This window comes from Telmatherina bonti (genome assembly GCF_933228915.1).
Source record: "Telmatherina bonti genome assembly, chromosome: 24".
NCBI classification, from domain to species: Eukaryota; Metazoa; Chordata; class Actinopteri; order Atheriniformes; family Telmatherinidae; genus Telmatherina; species Telmatherina bonti.
The window spans coordinates 17,723,237-17,740,554 of NC_136633.1; the positions used below are offsets into that span (position 1 = coordinate 17,723,237).

The following is a 17,318-nucleotide window of genomic DNA, read 5'->3' on the forward strand; positions in this document are numbered from 1 at the left end:
AAGACTTTTCTCTGCTGTTGGAGGACATATGTCACTCTGGAGGAAACTATGTTTTCATTTCAGGCCCTATTCCTACAGCGGGGAAAGGAATAGAAGTTTTCAGCAGACTTCCGGGCCTGAACACATGGCAATCAAATGCATGTATGGCCCCATGGGATAAAGTTCATTGATAACTTCAATAACTTTTGGAACTGTAAGGCGAGGCAAGTTTATTTGTACAGCATCTTTCATGTACAAGACAACTCAAAGTGCTTTACATGAAACATTAAAAGCATGACAGAAAAAAAGCATAAAAGAAAATTCAAATAGAAAAATCACAATAAAATCATAAATTATATTAAAATAATTAAAACCAGAATTAAGTAAATTATGTATTGTGTATTAATTAAAAGTTACTGTGCAGATGTCATGCATAGGCACATGAGAAAAGAAATGTTTCTAACCTGGATTTAAAAGTTTCTACATTTTGTGAGGGTTTAATCTCCACTGGCAGTTTATTCCACTTGTTTGCAGCGTAACAGCTAAATGCTGCTTCTCCATGTTTAGTCCGGACTCTGGTCTGGACTAGTTGACGCGAGTCTTTGGATCGAAGAGCTCTACTTGGTTTATATTCTCTGAACATATCACAGATGTATTCTGGCCCGAAACCATTCTGGGATTTGTAAATCAGTCAGGTTTTGAAATCTATCCTGCGATTGACTGGAAACCAGTGTAAGGATTTTATAACTGGTGTGATGTGTTCAGACCTCTTAGCCCTAGTTAAAGCTCTAGCAGCAGCATTCTGGATGAGCTGCAGATGTTTAATGCTCTTTTTAGGAAGTCCTGTGAAAAGACCGTTACAGTAATCCAGTCTGCTGGAGATGAATGCAGGGATGAGTTTCTACTGGTCTTTCTGGGAGACTAAACTTCTAATCATGTTGATGTTTCTGATGGTAAAAAGATCCTTAGTGACATCTTTTATGTGGCTGCTGAAAGTCAGATCTGAGTCTGTTCTGTACTGGGTTCAGTGTTTAAGCAAAAATAGGCCTAACTATTACTTAATATATGAAAATGTTTAATAGAGTACTGTGTCTCAAAGATAATAAAAACATGATTAATAGCTGTCACTTTCTGAATAAAAAAAAGGAGTTTGGGCCTCTACTTTGTTCCTCTTTTTAATTTTGGCCTTCTGTGAATTTGAGTTTGACACCCCTGATGTAGACCTTGTCTTACCTATGCAGTTTTTCAGACTTAACTCAATGCAGCACCGCTGAAGGCGAGAAAGTAAACAAAGACACTTGCAGTACTCTGTATGGCCTTTCTTTGTGAAAGAATTTGCAAAAAGAGTAATAAACAGACGTTGTTGGTTGAAGAACTCATCTGGGAGCAATCACGTAACTTGACACAGTGTGAATGGAAGCAACTTCAATGAAAACATGACATTGCCCCATGAATTTATGTAAAACTTGCTGGTTTTAAAGTAGCACAGATCAGATTATGAATTCATCATGGGAGATAATTCTGCCATTTCTGTTCTATCAGGTAAAATATTTATAACCACATGCAGACTGATTATAATGTTGGAATGATATTTGACCAGGTTTGAAGAGGCATATTAATCCATTTATTAACAATTTCCATACACATTTTCAACAATCTTATTCTAAATGCTGAGCGAGCTCGAGAAGCCAGCTGCCTCCATGTGCACACTGACAGCCAATTTCAGGGACCACAAAGCTTTTTGTTTACTTTGGTCCAAGGTGATTTTTATCTGATAAAAACATAATAGATTACATTATTTCCATGTGCATTTGTTCTTTAATTCACTGATTAAAATCTTTAACGTTAATAAAAATGTTGCTTTATGCCAAACACCACACTGTTAATGTAACAGCATTAACTCCAAATAATTCTGTGAACGCAAATGTCCCTGCTGGTGGAAGTCTTGAGGAGTGGTCTGTGGCGGCCACACTCCACGCGGCTGTCGCGGGGACCCCTGCGTGACGTCACGGCATGAAGGGGGTCCTCGCGGTGTCCGTGCTTCCCTCCTCCGAACTGCCGAGGAGGAAGTGAAAGTGGGATTATTCCCAGTCGTGCGAAGTTTATAGAATTTGCGAGTCCACAGAAGAGACGTCATTCCTTTAACTCACGCCATCACAGCATTGGGGGGTCTCAACCTCCATCCCCGCCGCCTCCCGTATCGGCTGTCTCTGGTCCTCCGCCGTCCCTCGGCTGGTCGCGGGAGCTGCGGGTAATAAATGAGAGTAAAAATAAACCAAATAAAATAATGGGAGTCCTCTTTCATCAGGACAGCTACGAACAACCTTCACACGCAGCTGTCAGACCAACATGCGTCCTTCAGGGAGACGTAGCAAGCCGTGATTGTTCAGATCTCTGACTGCGGTCAAGTCAGCCGCCTCTCGTTTTCACGTTGCGAAGCTCGCCGCTCCTACATTTAAGACGCTCCTGTGCTCGGCTTTGCTGTAAAGGCGCAGAGACCGCTGCGCACAAACTGTTTCCGGTTTACAAAATAAACAAAATAAAGCGGTGAATTCTGGGATGTATTTTTCACTAAAGATTTAGGAAGCTAAACGACACGAACCTTAAACTATCGGACTGTAATTCTGATATTTACACTACATAAATTATTGAAACATGAGGTGATGTGAAAATGTCTCTCTCTCTCTCTCTCTATTTCACCTAATAATGTATGTGGAAAATATATAAATATATGTATACTACTTACATACATATTTAGGGAGAGACAGACAGGAGCGTATTTACAGTTTTTTACTATTGCTGAAACACAATTTTCAAAAGAGGGTCCGGTTTTGCAAAACTCTACACAGAATTAGCACAACCACACACCTAGTTAGCAGAACACCTCAGATTCTTTGCAAAACGTAACACTCTTGTAACAATTATACACCACTTTATCAAAATGATGTTTTGTCGCCACATGAAAACACACGTGTCATATGACTAAATTCTGTATGAACCAGTTGCACACTACTGTGCTAAACCTAGAACACCTTTAAGAACCCTATTTCTCAATGATTTGTTTATTGAGAGTGAAGTACACAAAGAAAGTACAAATATAAATATTTGCTAAATTCTACAGAGGACCAATGCAGTAGAATTGACAGAAATTGTACTTTATATGAATCAGTCAAAATTCCAACAAAAGTTGTTCATGCTACAACAGTAGTCTGTAGGCCTATCTGTAACATTGAAAAATACTGTGAAAAAAAAACAAAAACAAAACAAAACACATATTTTATGTACAAACATAAAAATGACCACACAAAGTATGGAACTGCCAAAAAAAGAAAAAAATATCAGCAAGCAAAATCAAGTGCACTGTAAAAAAAGAAAAAGTTGGGTGAACTTAAAATCTCAAGGCAACAAACTTCGATAAAATTTTAAGTTGAACAGCTAAACTAAATATTTTAAGTTTTGCTTTTGAGTTTGCTCAACTCTAAATTAGGATTTTTTACAACTCAATTGTAAGTTCCACTAAATTATAATTTTCTATTGTAATAACTTTTCATCTTTAGTTCTGGTAACTGTTCCACTACCGTATTTTCACGACCATAAGGCGCACATAAAAGTCTTAGATTTTCTTCAAAATGTGCGGCGCGCCCTATCGTGCAGTGCGCCCTTTGTGTGCGTGTTGTTGTTTTTGTTGTTGTAATCGGACGTAGTAGAGAACACCATGAGAACGTTAAAGGGTGAAGTGTGGGCGTTGATCGCATATAAAAGAACAGGTATGTGCGTTATGCAGAACACCTTTTTCTAACAACCCTAAACATGGCTAAAAGACACGCTTATGAAGCACAATTTAAGCTGAAGGCCATCAACTACGCCAAGCAACATGGAAATTGAGCAGCCGAGAGAGAATTTAATATTAATGAATCGAACTACAACCGCTGAACATCGGTGTGAACCGGCCGTTCAAAGTAAGGCTGCGAGCGGCGTGGGAGCGATGGAGATCACAGTTTCACTAAGAGTGGAAGGCAGCGCCGGGCGAGTTACGCCACAATATGCGAATGGATTGTAGATGCTTGGGCTAACGTGTCTGCTGGTACTGTTGTCCGCGCTTTCGCAAAAGCCGGCATCATTTCCGAGGAGCCGCACGGCACGGAAAGTGACTCTGACATTGAAGAAAGTGAACCTCACATGTTTGCTGGAGATTTAGCGCAGCTGTTCAACTCCGAAACAGAGGATGAGGACTTTGATGGGTTTGACTAATGACGATTACCGGTAAAAAAAACAACAACTTTGTAATCAATACTTAAACAAAGCACAACCAAACTCAGTTTTGCTCCCGCTCTATTTTTAAAAAGGCATACTTGTATGCTTGTGTGCATTGAGAATGTTAAAGGGGGGAGTGTGGGCGTGGATTGTACCGGTACATAAAATCCGCGCCCAATGGTCAGGTGCGCCTTGTGTATGTGTTAAATACAGAAAAGGAGCACATAACTGAGACTGCGCCTTTTGGTGCGGTGCGCCTTATGGTCGTGAAAATACGGTAATTTAAAAATCTACATGGTTAAACTTTTAATCCTTACTTGCTCTAACTCTTTCATAAATTGTACTAATCTATCATTTTACACTGTAATAACTCAAATTCTTTCACAAAATCCACTTGAATTTGATTAAGTTAGTATAGCAGAATAATTTAAGAGTAATTTAAAATTGCACACTGCACTCAACTTCATAATTTAATTTTAATCACTTCTAATCAATCTAATCAAATGCATAAATAATTACAGATGCAACATACATCCTCAAAACCTTAGTTTTATTTAAACGAGCAGCATTGAATCAAATAAAAAGGCAAATCAAAATACAGCTTGTGCTTTTATCAATATAAGAAAAATGAGAGACAACATGAGCTCATAAAAAAAGAACAGTTGGACAGTCCTATGTGTAATGAGCAGAACTTACTCATGTAGTGGGGCTTAGTTACAGGCTACTGGGCAGTTGGGGCACAAAGGATCTTGGTCACTGCGTCCCCAGCTGTATGTGTCCTAGTTAACAACTGCGGTGCTTATGGAGGGACCCAAGGGTTCTAAAGGGCACAGCGTAGGCTTTGGGTATACTCTAGGGTTGCTAAAAGCTGTTACACTTGTGATCTTCCACCACAGTCATTAGCACTCGTCTGGACACTTCCCCACACCCAGTAGTTCCATCATAGCATTCCCAACCCTGATACCGAAATAATTGCTTTAGTGTGTGTAACCTTAGCATTCATGTAAAGAGGCACAATTAGTTATAAAACAAGGTGCACATTTATTTCAAACAAAAGGAAAATGCACCAGGACTAATAGCACCACCCAGTTATGCAGGTAAGTAACTCAACTGTCTAGCTGGAACATCCTTCAGCCACAACAATGGTTATAATAAAAAAAAAGATAAATCTGATGGCAACACATAAGATAATACAACTTGGGAAAAAAACCCAAAAGCTGCAGACAGAAAATTGACATCAATATGCAAATTCAACCGCAGCTCTATACCTGAAAGTATTCAACCAATTACACCCAATTCGTGATATGTCCACACAAACGTCCACCTGTGGCATTGCTGGCCACAGAACTTAGCTGTTCATCCACGGGGATCCAGAGGGAAAATAGGTGAGTAGTCAGATATCTAGGTTGCTAGCATAAGGGCCCTTTATGCCTTACTGATCCGTGGTGGTGGTTGTGGGTGGTCACCTGCTCCAACCTCGATGAAAGTACTGGACTTGCAGAACCGGTTGTAGTTATAGCTCCTCCTTTGATGGATCAATCGGCTCGTCATGTCTCTCCTCAGTGCGCCGAGAAACACTAAAGTCTTCCTCCTCCGAGAATCAATGACCTAGCTACATGCTATGCTACACTTGTGAGCTAACTAGTGCTGTGCGCACTTAGCTATGACGCACTCTTATGTTGTACGGCGTCCTTCCGGTAGCTCCGTGTCCAGCAGCTTGGTCTCCTCCTCCGATCACCACCGTACTATCCGTTCTCGTACTTCTATTTTTAATCATTAACTTTTCAAAACGTTTTTACAAGCGAACCCGCAACTTTTATCTCCCTTCGCGCTCCGCACTGAGTCGCCGCTCCTCATAGGCTCAACGTCCCGCCTCGAACGTCCCACGTAGGCACATTGGTTTGTGGGTAATGTAGTCCACCGTCCAGTACCTCCACATATGCAATCGCGAAAGATGTGATTTCAAAGCACTGATGGTTCTGAAAGTGCAGCAGTCCCTGTGTTTGCAAAGCCGAGTTGAACCTCTATGATGTGGCCGATAATGTTCCAGCTGAACAGCTTCCATGGCGTTTGGTAAACTTGCAGAACTTGAACTGCATTCATTTCAATCTGGAAAACAAAGATGACAATTTGCTGGGAATTAGTGTGGCAGTCAGCCGGAATGTTATACATTACACATAACATTTTATAAATTTATTGACAATGCAAAGACTAGACTAGATCCTTGAGCTGAAAAGACTACACATTCAGTGTTTTTATTTTTAATAAATTTTGCTGCAGTAAAAATTACAAATAACAAATAATATTTAAGTTTATCAACCTATATCTATACCTAAACCCAACACCTACATCAGTTTAGGTTAAGAAAGTCAGCAGTCAGTATAAAACAGGGCAGTCAATGAAATGCATTTCAACGTTTTTAAACAGAAGGACAATATATCCAAGCCTGGGAGCCCACAGTGGGTCATAGTACAAATATTTAAACCTTTTTTTAAAAATCAAAAGCAATGGAGTAAATTCGAGGCAGGCCTGTATTATGACCAACACAATATTTTAAATAGGTAGATTATCCTTTCCTACCATTACACTGTAATAATTTTATCAACTCTGACATGACTTCCATCTTATCATTTTAATATTTAAATGGTGGTAGCATGAAGTGTTTTATTGAACTCGGCATGATGTGAATGTTACTACAAAAAAGTGTTACACAAACTGCTCCATGTTGTCCTGATACTTAGTACATGAAATATCAGCTAATGTGTTAGCATTAAAACCCTAATGGCTACTCCTTTAGCTGCAGCTAGTAGGCGTGCATGAATTTACTGAATACTAACCAGTAGAAGATAACATGTCTTGTCCTGTTTGAAATGTATCAGCCCAGATAAGCTAGCCGCTAACTCATGTAGCAGTTATGCTAACTGCTGCTGAGTGAAAAGCTGTTTGTGTTTAAATGTTGAAAATGAGTAGGTTGCCTCTTCCATAAATCTACAATATACTACACAACACTAGTCAACAATTCCCATTACATTTATACTTAATGTAAATAAAAACTTACCTGCGTGGAGTCCAGTTCGAGGCAGCACAACACAAACTTCAAGTGAAAATTGCAAACTCAAAAAGTTGGTTTTCCTGCATTTTACAATAAAGAAATGAAAGTTAGCAGAACTGTTGTCCCTTGTATTGAACTCCAACTCAAAGTTATAATTTTTAACGACTCACCTAATTGTTTTGGGGCAAACAACTTGCTTTTTTAGTTGTGATTACTAACATTATTGCTTTAAATTCCATTAATACATATTTTCAAGCTTTACCTACTTAAATGATTGTTTCAGGCCAACCAATACAAGTTGGATTTTTTTGCAGTGTATTACTATAGGGTCATCTCTTCGCCGAACTGGATCAGGCCATAGAATTTCATCGACATCACATGCAATGTCTTCATTTGCAAGGCAGCGAGGGAAGAACCTTCGCGAATGTCGAATCCATCCTTGAATGGCTGTGGCATCAATCTGGTCACAGGCTTCCACCATGGCCTGAATGAGGGGCAACTGAGCCTGGGGCCGTCGATCATATACCTTCCACCGCCATGCCGAGAAGCATTCTTCAATTGGATTCAAGAAAGGAGAATATGGTGGGAGGTATGGCACAGAAAACTGGGGGTTCTGCTGAAACCAGTTGTTGACCAAAGCAGAGCGGTGGAAAGACACATTGTCCCAGATGACAATGTATAGCATCTGCTGTGGGCCTATTTGGTTAGCTGTAAGCAAGTTGTGTAACTGGTCCAGAAATGTCAGAACGTGGGGTGTGCTATAAAGTCCCATCTTGGCATGGCGGTGGAGGACCCCATTCTGAGAAATTGCTCAGGAACGAGTATGTGCAGTGCAGCTATGGTATATATGCAATTCTGCAAGCGATTGATGGATTTGTTCTTACCTATTTTCTTGTCGAAATGTACGGATTACAGATGCCACTGTATATCTGCCCGGATTTCATTTGAGAGATTTGGTCCTCTCCTTCTTACGGCATGGCTTCCTGCTTCAGGTCATCTTCTGCCTCTGCCTCTTCCTCGACCTTTTTGTCTTTGCATTCCACCCCTTATTCGCACTCTTCCTCTTCTTGCACGGTCCATTTTGGTTGATGATAGGTGAGGTTACATGCAGCCTTTTTATGGTGCTTAAAGACCTGATTGTGCTGGGCTCTTTCTCCCCTACCCCTCCTCCGGGTTCTGCTGGGTCTCCTTTACGTCTCCAAATGCCTCTTCTAAAGTTCCACTCAGATTTCCAGATCCTCCCTGGCGGAGCTCTGCTAGGTCCTTTTTCTATCAGCTGGTTGCCTATCTGCTCCCAGCTGCACCATGCAGACAGACTCCGCAGTACCCCACCCACAGTCCCACACACTGAACCATTCTGATCAAACTGAAATGAAATCCATTATTACAATAATTCATGGTACAAATTTTGCCATATCCTGGTTCCACCTCTGAAACTTTGTTTCAGCTTCATGCTTCTGATCACACTGAAACAACACATTAATCATGAAATTATTAAACTATTTCATGGTAAAATAAAAAGAAAAAAAACGTTTCCACACTCCTGGTCTGAAAACTTTGGTCCTGATGATGGAAAAATGTAACGTGGGAAAAATACACGACCAGTCAGAAATGTGTACACACCAAGTTTATCTCTGCTCCTACATGTCTTATAAACATTTGAGACAGTAAAAGTCATTTGGCCTGGATCCATCTGTCCATCAAAACCAGTGCAGTAATATTCTAGTATATCATAAACAGCTTGTTTTTACAAAAATGCCTCAAGACTTCAATTTTTAAGACTTTATTACAATCAAAGGTAACAGAACAGGGTAGTATAACACTGATCATGTTATCCTGTGAACACATAACAGCACAGATGCCGCCGAATGTCATTGATTCATTCATTTGTCAAACTTGCTGAGAACCAGTAAAACCCAGAAGCCGATGTGGCAGACCAGTTCCAGTCTTACACTTCAATCCCGTGGTCCAGTTTTTCCTCTTCTTGCTCTTTAACGTTTGTAACAGTTGTCCAGAGAGGGAGTCTGATAACAGCTGTTCACATCAGTCAGCTCCCCAGTAAAATAAATAAACACACTACAACCGACAAGACATAACGACAACAATTAATTCCTCGTGTAAGCAGGGCCAGGGTGGGACTCATTTTCAGCCTTGGAGTTTTATGCCTCAGACCAGCCCACTTTAGATTATGACCTAATATTTCTTAAATCAAGCAGTTATAACCTTACATGTTGAGTGTACACCAGCGCACTGCTCTGTAATCCTTTTTAATCCAGTCTATTTTTACTAAAATTTCTCCAATTTAGTGCAAGATTGTTTCATAGATCTGATTTATTTAAACTCCAGTGCGATTGAACTTATCCAACACATCTTTTCGAAAAAAAATCAGAATCTGCATTCTGATCATGTAAATGTTCATACATGTTCAAACCTTAAAGATAAAGTAATACATAAAATATTCAACTTGAAATAAAAAAAAAAAAAAAAAAAAGAGTTACACTTTCTAACAACACTCTAAACTGTTTTCACTGGAAGTAAACAGTTTCATCACAACTTATATTTCACAAAAATATGAAAATGAGTTAAAGGGGAAATCTCCAACTCTATTCTTTACATCAGAACTTCCCTTTTTTTAAATATCAAATATCAAGAAAAATAGTGCCCATTATTACGTAATCCTTATGAATAAAGAATAAAAAAAATGCACTGTTCTCTGCAAGTTTGTTATGAACAGTAGAACATAACTTTCTAATGTTGCATCATCCATCACCTCCATGTGTCATTTCACTTGCTGTCCTAACAGTGTAACTATCCAGAGGGGAAATCTTCAATCTGTCCCACTGACAGGCAAGGCTGTAGAGTTCACTACATAATGTTTCAACTGTAGCTCTACTGTCAAACTTAAGCAGACATTTGCTTATTTCTTCCAGAGATGAACTGGGGAGTGTATTTTCTCTCACATGTACAAAGCTTTGGGGGTCGAGGCAGGCAAAATCAGAGAAAGTTTTGCATTGGCAGAAAACCTCCCATGGATACTGTCTGTTACTCTGTCCACGACATAAACTTTCACCTTGAAATCAGTATCGGCTGATGCTAGCTGCTCATCTTCCGCAAGTTCTCCTGGCAATCTTTTCCTTTTTCTGAACCTTTTCTCAGGAAGATCAATCTGCACTACCAGCTCACATTCTTCTTCCTCTTCCAACTTTACATTAGCCCACCTCCCAAACTCATCAGCTGCACTCTTAACTCCTTCAAAGTCCCAAGCACACTCTTTGAGACCCTCCTCTGTCCCTTCAACCAGACTTTGTGCTGTGATGATATCCATTCCCTTTGTCTCCTCAAAAATGCGAAGGAAAGTTTGAGCAGTGAGGACTGTCTCATACCTCAAAAAGCCCTTCTATGAATCCTTTTGCTTTGGCTCGCACATTGGCTGTTGTGTGTTGTCACGTACAATGCTCTGAAAAGTAATAAGCACTTCAAGAAACAAGGTTCCCTGAGGTTTCCCAAAGCACCCAAACACTTTACTTAGTGCGTGATCCTTAGACCACTACCTTGTTAGACCTATTGGGTCCAGTCGTCTATGATGCTTGTGGGAACTCATCTCCTCCCACCTTTGCATGCACTTGTTTAACTCTCTAAGAAAAACTGCAATATCATTAAGCAGTGAAAAGAGGGATCCACTTTTCACAACACTACCTGTTGTGTCTGCCAGTACAAGATTCAGAAGATGTGCAGAACACCAAACATGAATTGGATTGGGGGACTGCTCAGAGAGGAGCGCAGAAAAACCCCAAAACTGTCCCAGCATATTAGATGCACCATATGTGGAGTTGCCCACGCATGTGCCAATATCAGTACTGAGCTCTAGTGAAAACTTTTTCAGAAGCTCTGCAAAATAATGGCCAGTCGATGACTCACAGTCCACTATAGAAATCAGCCTTTCATGAATGACATCAGAGACATATCTTAGGATGATGGAGCACTGCTCTTTGCTGCTGACATCTTGTGTTACATTACATAACCATTACGTAAACAGCAACAGTTAATGAACGATAAGTTTCTATAAAATTGATCAATATTATGTTCATATCAATGATATAAAATAAAATTCACAAAACAAAGTTTGATTTAAAAATCTTTAAATATGCTTTAAATATGAACGACATAATTAAATTGTGGACACCAGTTATTAATGTGGACATAATGAAGTTGTGGACACCTGTTATTAATGTGGACATAATTAAGTTGTGGACACCAGTTATTAATGTGGGCATGACATAATGAAGTTGTGGACACCTGTTATTAATGTGGACATAATGAAGTTGTGGACACCAGTTATTAATGTGGGCATGACATAATTAAGTTGTGGACACCAATTATAAATGTGGAACGACACAGTTAAGTAAAGACTCAGATGTCTTTGAATAAATTCTCTCATGCATTTGTTATAAGTTTTTGTACTAAGAAAGGGCTCAGAGTTCCAAATAAAAAGTTGCAGCAGAGCATTAGGTGGAGCAGTTTTAGGTGCAGATGAGACCAGACGTTTGCTTCCTGCGGGGATAGCATCGTTTACAATGGCAAATTCTCTAGGAGTAATGGTGTTGCAAATTTCCTCATTATTTGTACTGTTCAGCTATTTTATTTTAGTCAGGCACATTTACGGGCAGCTTGGGGTCCTGAAGTTCGGGTTTATTTTTATTCGGGCATATTTGCGGGAGCCTGGGGTCCTAACGTTCCGGTAAAAACGTTTGTAAATACGTTCAGGTTCTGAGCAAGCCTTTGGTGAATAAGGATGCGTTCATGATGATAGTAAGTGCTGAAGGGCTCGACTAAGTTATTCTTGTTGCAAAACACAGTTAAATTTGTAACTGTAAGTTTTGCCGGCGATAAGCCGATGGTTGAAAGCAGAACACTATGCTAGTGAAGCTAATGCGAACAGCTGCTATCTGTGTGATCGTTTACTGATGTTCTGACCTGCTATGCTAAGTAAGCTAAATTAATGTTATAGACAGATTGATGTTAATCTATGCAAGCAAGTTGTGTGCTCATAGAAGTGAGACATTCTGTTTATTGTTTATTACTCACAGAAACCATCATTTTTATCATCACCACTACTCAGCAGTAACCCCCCTGACTTGTCATCCTCTCATATTCCATCATCCCTGCTCTGTACCATTCCAAATCTATCTGTAACCAATGTTCCTGCTTTGCTGTTGAAGACTTGTGAATAATACAAGCTTTAAAATGCTCCATGTGTCCGTCTGCTCTCTGACTCGAGTCACCACTGTGGATGGAAGCACCGAGTGCTATCATACTGAACCCGACAATTTCCTTTAAATGGAAAATTTAAATATTTCAAGAAATTCATAATATGTAAATAAATCCATTCCCATTAAGCAACTGATTAACAAGTAGAATCCCATGTTCCACCCATTAGACTTATGTTTAAAACATATGTCCTGATTATTCCAGATGTAATAAGAGTGCAAAGTAAGGTTATGTTTGTATACTAGACACCAGGAAAGAAGCACTTGACTGTGAAATTTGGATAATTTAATGGGTATTTTATCTATGTTGTAATAAAAAGTTAAGACCTCCTAAGGCTTCAAAAATATGAGGGAAGATAAAAGTCCATAATGACTTTGGATTAAACAAATACCTTTTGATCCATTTTATTTTTAAGGAAGAATGTAATGAGTTAAAATCTAAAGCATTTTGTCACCAATCGAGCACACATCTTTTAGGACATCGAATGCAAAGCTGGCGTACACGTGTCTGGACCACCCTTCAGCTTTAGACAGCAGGACATGGCCAGTTATACTAAGATCCCTCTGGATCCACATATCAAATCTTTAAGAATTGTTGTTAGGTGGATTAAAGTTTTCATCAGTCCTCAATTTTTCATCTTTGAGAATAGATATTCCAAGGTATTAAACATTAGATTTCATAGGAATTCCTAAAATTTCTATCTCCTTGCATGGTTTTTTTGGAGAACAACTTACACTTGGACATGTGTAGTTCAAGGCCAGAAGCTTTAGGAAATGCATTAAGAATTTTGATTGCAACATTTACTTGGGTTTTATCCTGTAGAAAAGGGGTGGCATCATCTGCTAGCTGGTTTAGAGTGATAACCCTCCCTGCAACAGAAATACCTTTTAGCTCACTGTTTTTAATATAAGTGGCCAGTATTTGCATTGGAAGTAAGAAAAAATATAGAGAAACTATTGGTAATAGTAATTATTGGTTGGGACAAGAGCTAGAGCCAGGTCTGAAGATTTTGTTAGAGGTTACATGTTTTTGTTTATATTTTTGAAAGTAAGGAATGACTGCTTTTTTATGCTAATGTTATTTTATTGTGTGATATCACAATATATTATATATATTGTACATATACACTTTACACATATTAAATGTACATTTTTGATCCACATTAAATTTTGAAAAGCATGTTTCTGTGTCTGAAGCTATATTTCTGATGATGAAAAACCAAGAAAGCACTCATGATTTTGATTAAATTGATCTAAGCTGAGTATCTGTTCTCAGTAAAGTAGTAATACTTGGTAAAGTTATGTTAACTTGGGTGTATTTGTACGACAATACATGTCTTCATTATTTTATCTGGACAAAAAATGAAACACAGTCAGATACAGTGCATATTACTATCCTTTCCACCACTTCAAATATATTTTAGAGTTGAGTGGTGTGGGCGCTTAATAACCTGTGTTTTCAAGGGAGACATGTATGCCACCCCAAAACTTAACAGTGATCAATCCTGGCCACCCCACTGAAAATTTCCTGGCTCTGCCACTGGGCCTGAGAGGAACATACATGTTTAAAAAACTTGCTGTGAGGAAAAATGCCAAAATCCATTGTATTTCTTCAAGAGGAGTTCAACTCTGGAACAGCTGCTGTGAATAAATGAAAACATGTCAGTCAATAGGAAAATTTAAACAAATGATAAAAGATTAGAAAATTAAAAGTTATGAGGCAAATATGGATAGAAAGTAATGTATATTGCATATTATGATTTATAGTGTGTATTACCACTATTGTTTAAGTTTTATTGTAATATAATGTCCATTACTTTTCAAAGATCCTGTATAATGTTAGGGCATTATTTATTAGGAGCTGCACAGTGGCATGGTGGTTATCCCTGTGGCCTCACGGCAAGAAGGTTTCTGGTTCTGGTTCCTTGGCCGGGGCAAGGTTTGGTCAGTGCCCTTTCTGTGTGGAGTTTGAATGTTCTCCCCAGGTATGCATGGGTTCTCTCCAGGTACTCCAGCTTCCTTCCACTGTCCAAAGACATGCATGTTAGGTTAATTGGGTACTCTAAATCACCCGTTAGAGTGAGTGTGAGTGTTTGTGTGGCCCTGCAATGGACTGGCGAGCTGTCCAGGGTGTAACCTGCCTTTTGCCTAAAGATTGCTGAGATAGGCTCAAGCTTCACCACAACCCTGAATTGGATGAAGCAGTTATGAAAATGAATGATTTATTTATAGGGGGGTTTTGGGCCAGATAAGTTTGCAAGACCCTTTCTAACTTAAGAAACTTGTTTTGTTTGTTGTAATGACAGTTTGTTCAGTTTTTTTAAAATAAATTCTAAAACAAAAAAATTCTGAAGCTGTTTTTTGTTTGATCACTTGTCAATGTGCTCTCAATATATTTACAGCATTTATTAAATTCTATAGACACTATCAATTTCAAACATCTCTCATTATTTCCTTTAAAAATACTAATTGAGGAAGGCAACAGTAGATAAAAAATGCTTAAGAGTGGACCGGAAAAATGAGCAGCAGCACTGTAAAAATGAAAACTTGTGTTTGTTCAGCTTAATGTGTTTTTTAACTAAGATGAACTTAAAATATCCAATCGTATCATAAACCCATAATTGTGTTTTTCTTCAACTAAACTTTAAAAGTTTTCTGTATGAAGTTGGGCTTAACCAAAAAATTATGTTGGCAAAACACAAAATTTTTCATTAGACCCGAGTGCACAACAGTCTAAGTCAGACCAACTACTGTTCATATGCTTTAAAAAGAAAAACTTGTTCAGCTTACTATGATTTTTAAACAAATTGAACTTTAAATATTTCATTGCATCAGAAAATTATTATTTTTGTTTTCACAACTAAATATTATAAGCTTTTTGCTATGAACGTTTAGCATCAATAAGAGCTATTTCAATTTCCCACTTTTTTCCACTTATAACAATCTTTTAGAAACTGGTTATACGGACAATATATTTGGTTATTTCCCCAAACAATCAAAAATACAAATGTTGTGCAAATGTAGGCTTGCGGCGTAAAGTTTTTTTTTTTTTTTTTTGCAAACTTTATTCAACCAAACAGACACAAAATTATACAATCTATTCTCCGTACAAGTTGGTGTTTACTAAGTGGTCCTGAGTATTTGCGGGGGAAAGTTAACCTAAAGAAACAATTGACGTTGACGCAACACGAAAGTTTTCATGAGATGGATCAGATCCGGGTGAAGGTCGGGGCAACTGCCATCTTACCTACTTAACAGAAACAACGGGTCTACCAGAGTTGCAGGGGTCTTTACTACCACACACCGCTTCAAGCTGCACTGTTCGTGGAATACTATCTGCATTTACGCTTCATGGTGAGTAGTTTTGTTGTTTAATAAGTTTAGTATCGGACTGAAGGTTGCGGGTTTATTTTTTCTATTGATGTATACAAAATGTGCTAACCGACGCCAGTGTGCTAATGCGGTGAAGAAGTGGACTGCATTCGACCTAGCTTACAATCTAGCTAACATAAGAAATGTTAGATATGAGGGGATAGTTAAATATTATGTATGGTGAGGATTTAGCTACCCAAGAAACATTTTAATGCACGGTGATGTTATCCGAACCATGGCAACAGGTTTACCAGGTGCAACGCAAGTATGTTGACCGCTGCACACGTATTTCAGGCTAGCCTGGAGGGTGGGAGGATTCGGAGGAAGAGTAGATAACTAAATAAGCAAGTTAGTGTGTGCCGAAAATATGAACTGAGATTTTAGCTTGACTCATGTAAATTCCGTGTGTTAGTTGGGATCATGCTGACTGACAAAATGCTGCATGAGTGGGTTTATAAGATTAGTTGGCAGGCACTCTTATGTTTAGTAGCTACCAGTCTAATGTTCGGTTTCATGTGGTTACTTATTTTATTTAACCTTTATTGTGAAAGCTAAACATTAAGAACAGGGTCTTATTTACAATGTTTCCCTGGCAAGTACCAATCAGGATAGGGGGAAAAAACAATACAAAAACACTTATATTACACATACATGTCAGTACATCATTAGAATTAAAAAGTAATGTTAGTTTGTGGTAAAACTCACTTTTTTATGCAGATCTTTTAATGAGTGATTTTGTGCAAAATTTTTACTGGTCCAGTTAACTCAAGCTAAATAAAAATCAGCCCACTATATTAATGTTCATGTTGTGTACTGTTAATGTTTATATATATATATATATATATATATATATATATATATATATATATATGTATATATATATATATATATATATATATATATATATATATATATATATATAGGCTATATATATATATATATATATATATATATATATATATATATATATATATATATATATATATATATATATATAGGCTATATATATTATACAAAACTGTGAGATGTAATTCCAGAGTCAATAACCTATCTTCTTACTGCAGTTACTGTGGCTGTGCATCCAGTAACTGGAAAGGTGATGGTGGCCCCAAGGTGCTAGGTGCACTAAATGCCATTGTATGTTGTATCAATTCAGTTGCTTAATAGATAACTATTTTACACACTGGACTGCACTTTTTTTTTATTTTTATTTTTTTTACTTCATTTAATCATAGTACCAGATATTCTTCCTGTCAGCAGCCATTGCTTTGTGGAACAAAAACTTTGTATTTCATGATCTGATTATTATTGTTTTTGTTTATTCTTTTTTTTTTTTTTTTTTTTTTAAACAAACAAACAAACCTTTCTATAGCATTGAAAATTTCCTTCTGGGA

At 38.1% G+C, this 17,318-nt stretch overlaps 1 long non-coding RNA gene across 1 annotated transcript; it reads right to left on the reverse strand.

Moving 5' to 3' along the window:
* Positions 1–276: 276 nt before the first annotated feature.
* Positions 277–6,094, reverse strand: LOC306774217. Its single transcript, XR_013771821.1, has 3 exons — positions 5,502–6,094; positions 2,130–2,224; positions 277–2,034 (listed from the first exon to the last, which is right to left on the reverse strand). It is a non-coding gene; the product is annotated as an uncharacterized lncRNA (long non-coding RNA).
* Between the last annotated feature and the right edge of the window lie 11,224 nt (positions 6,095–17,318).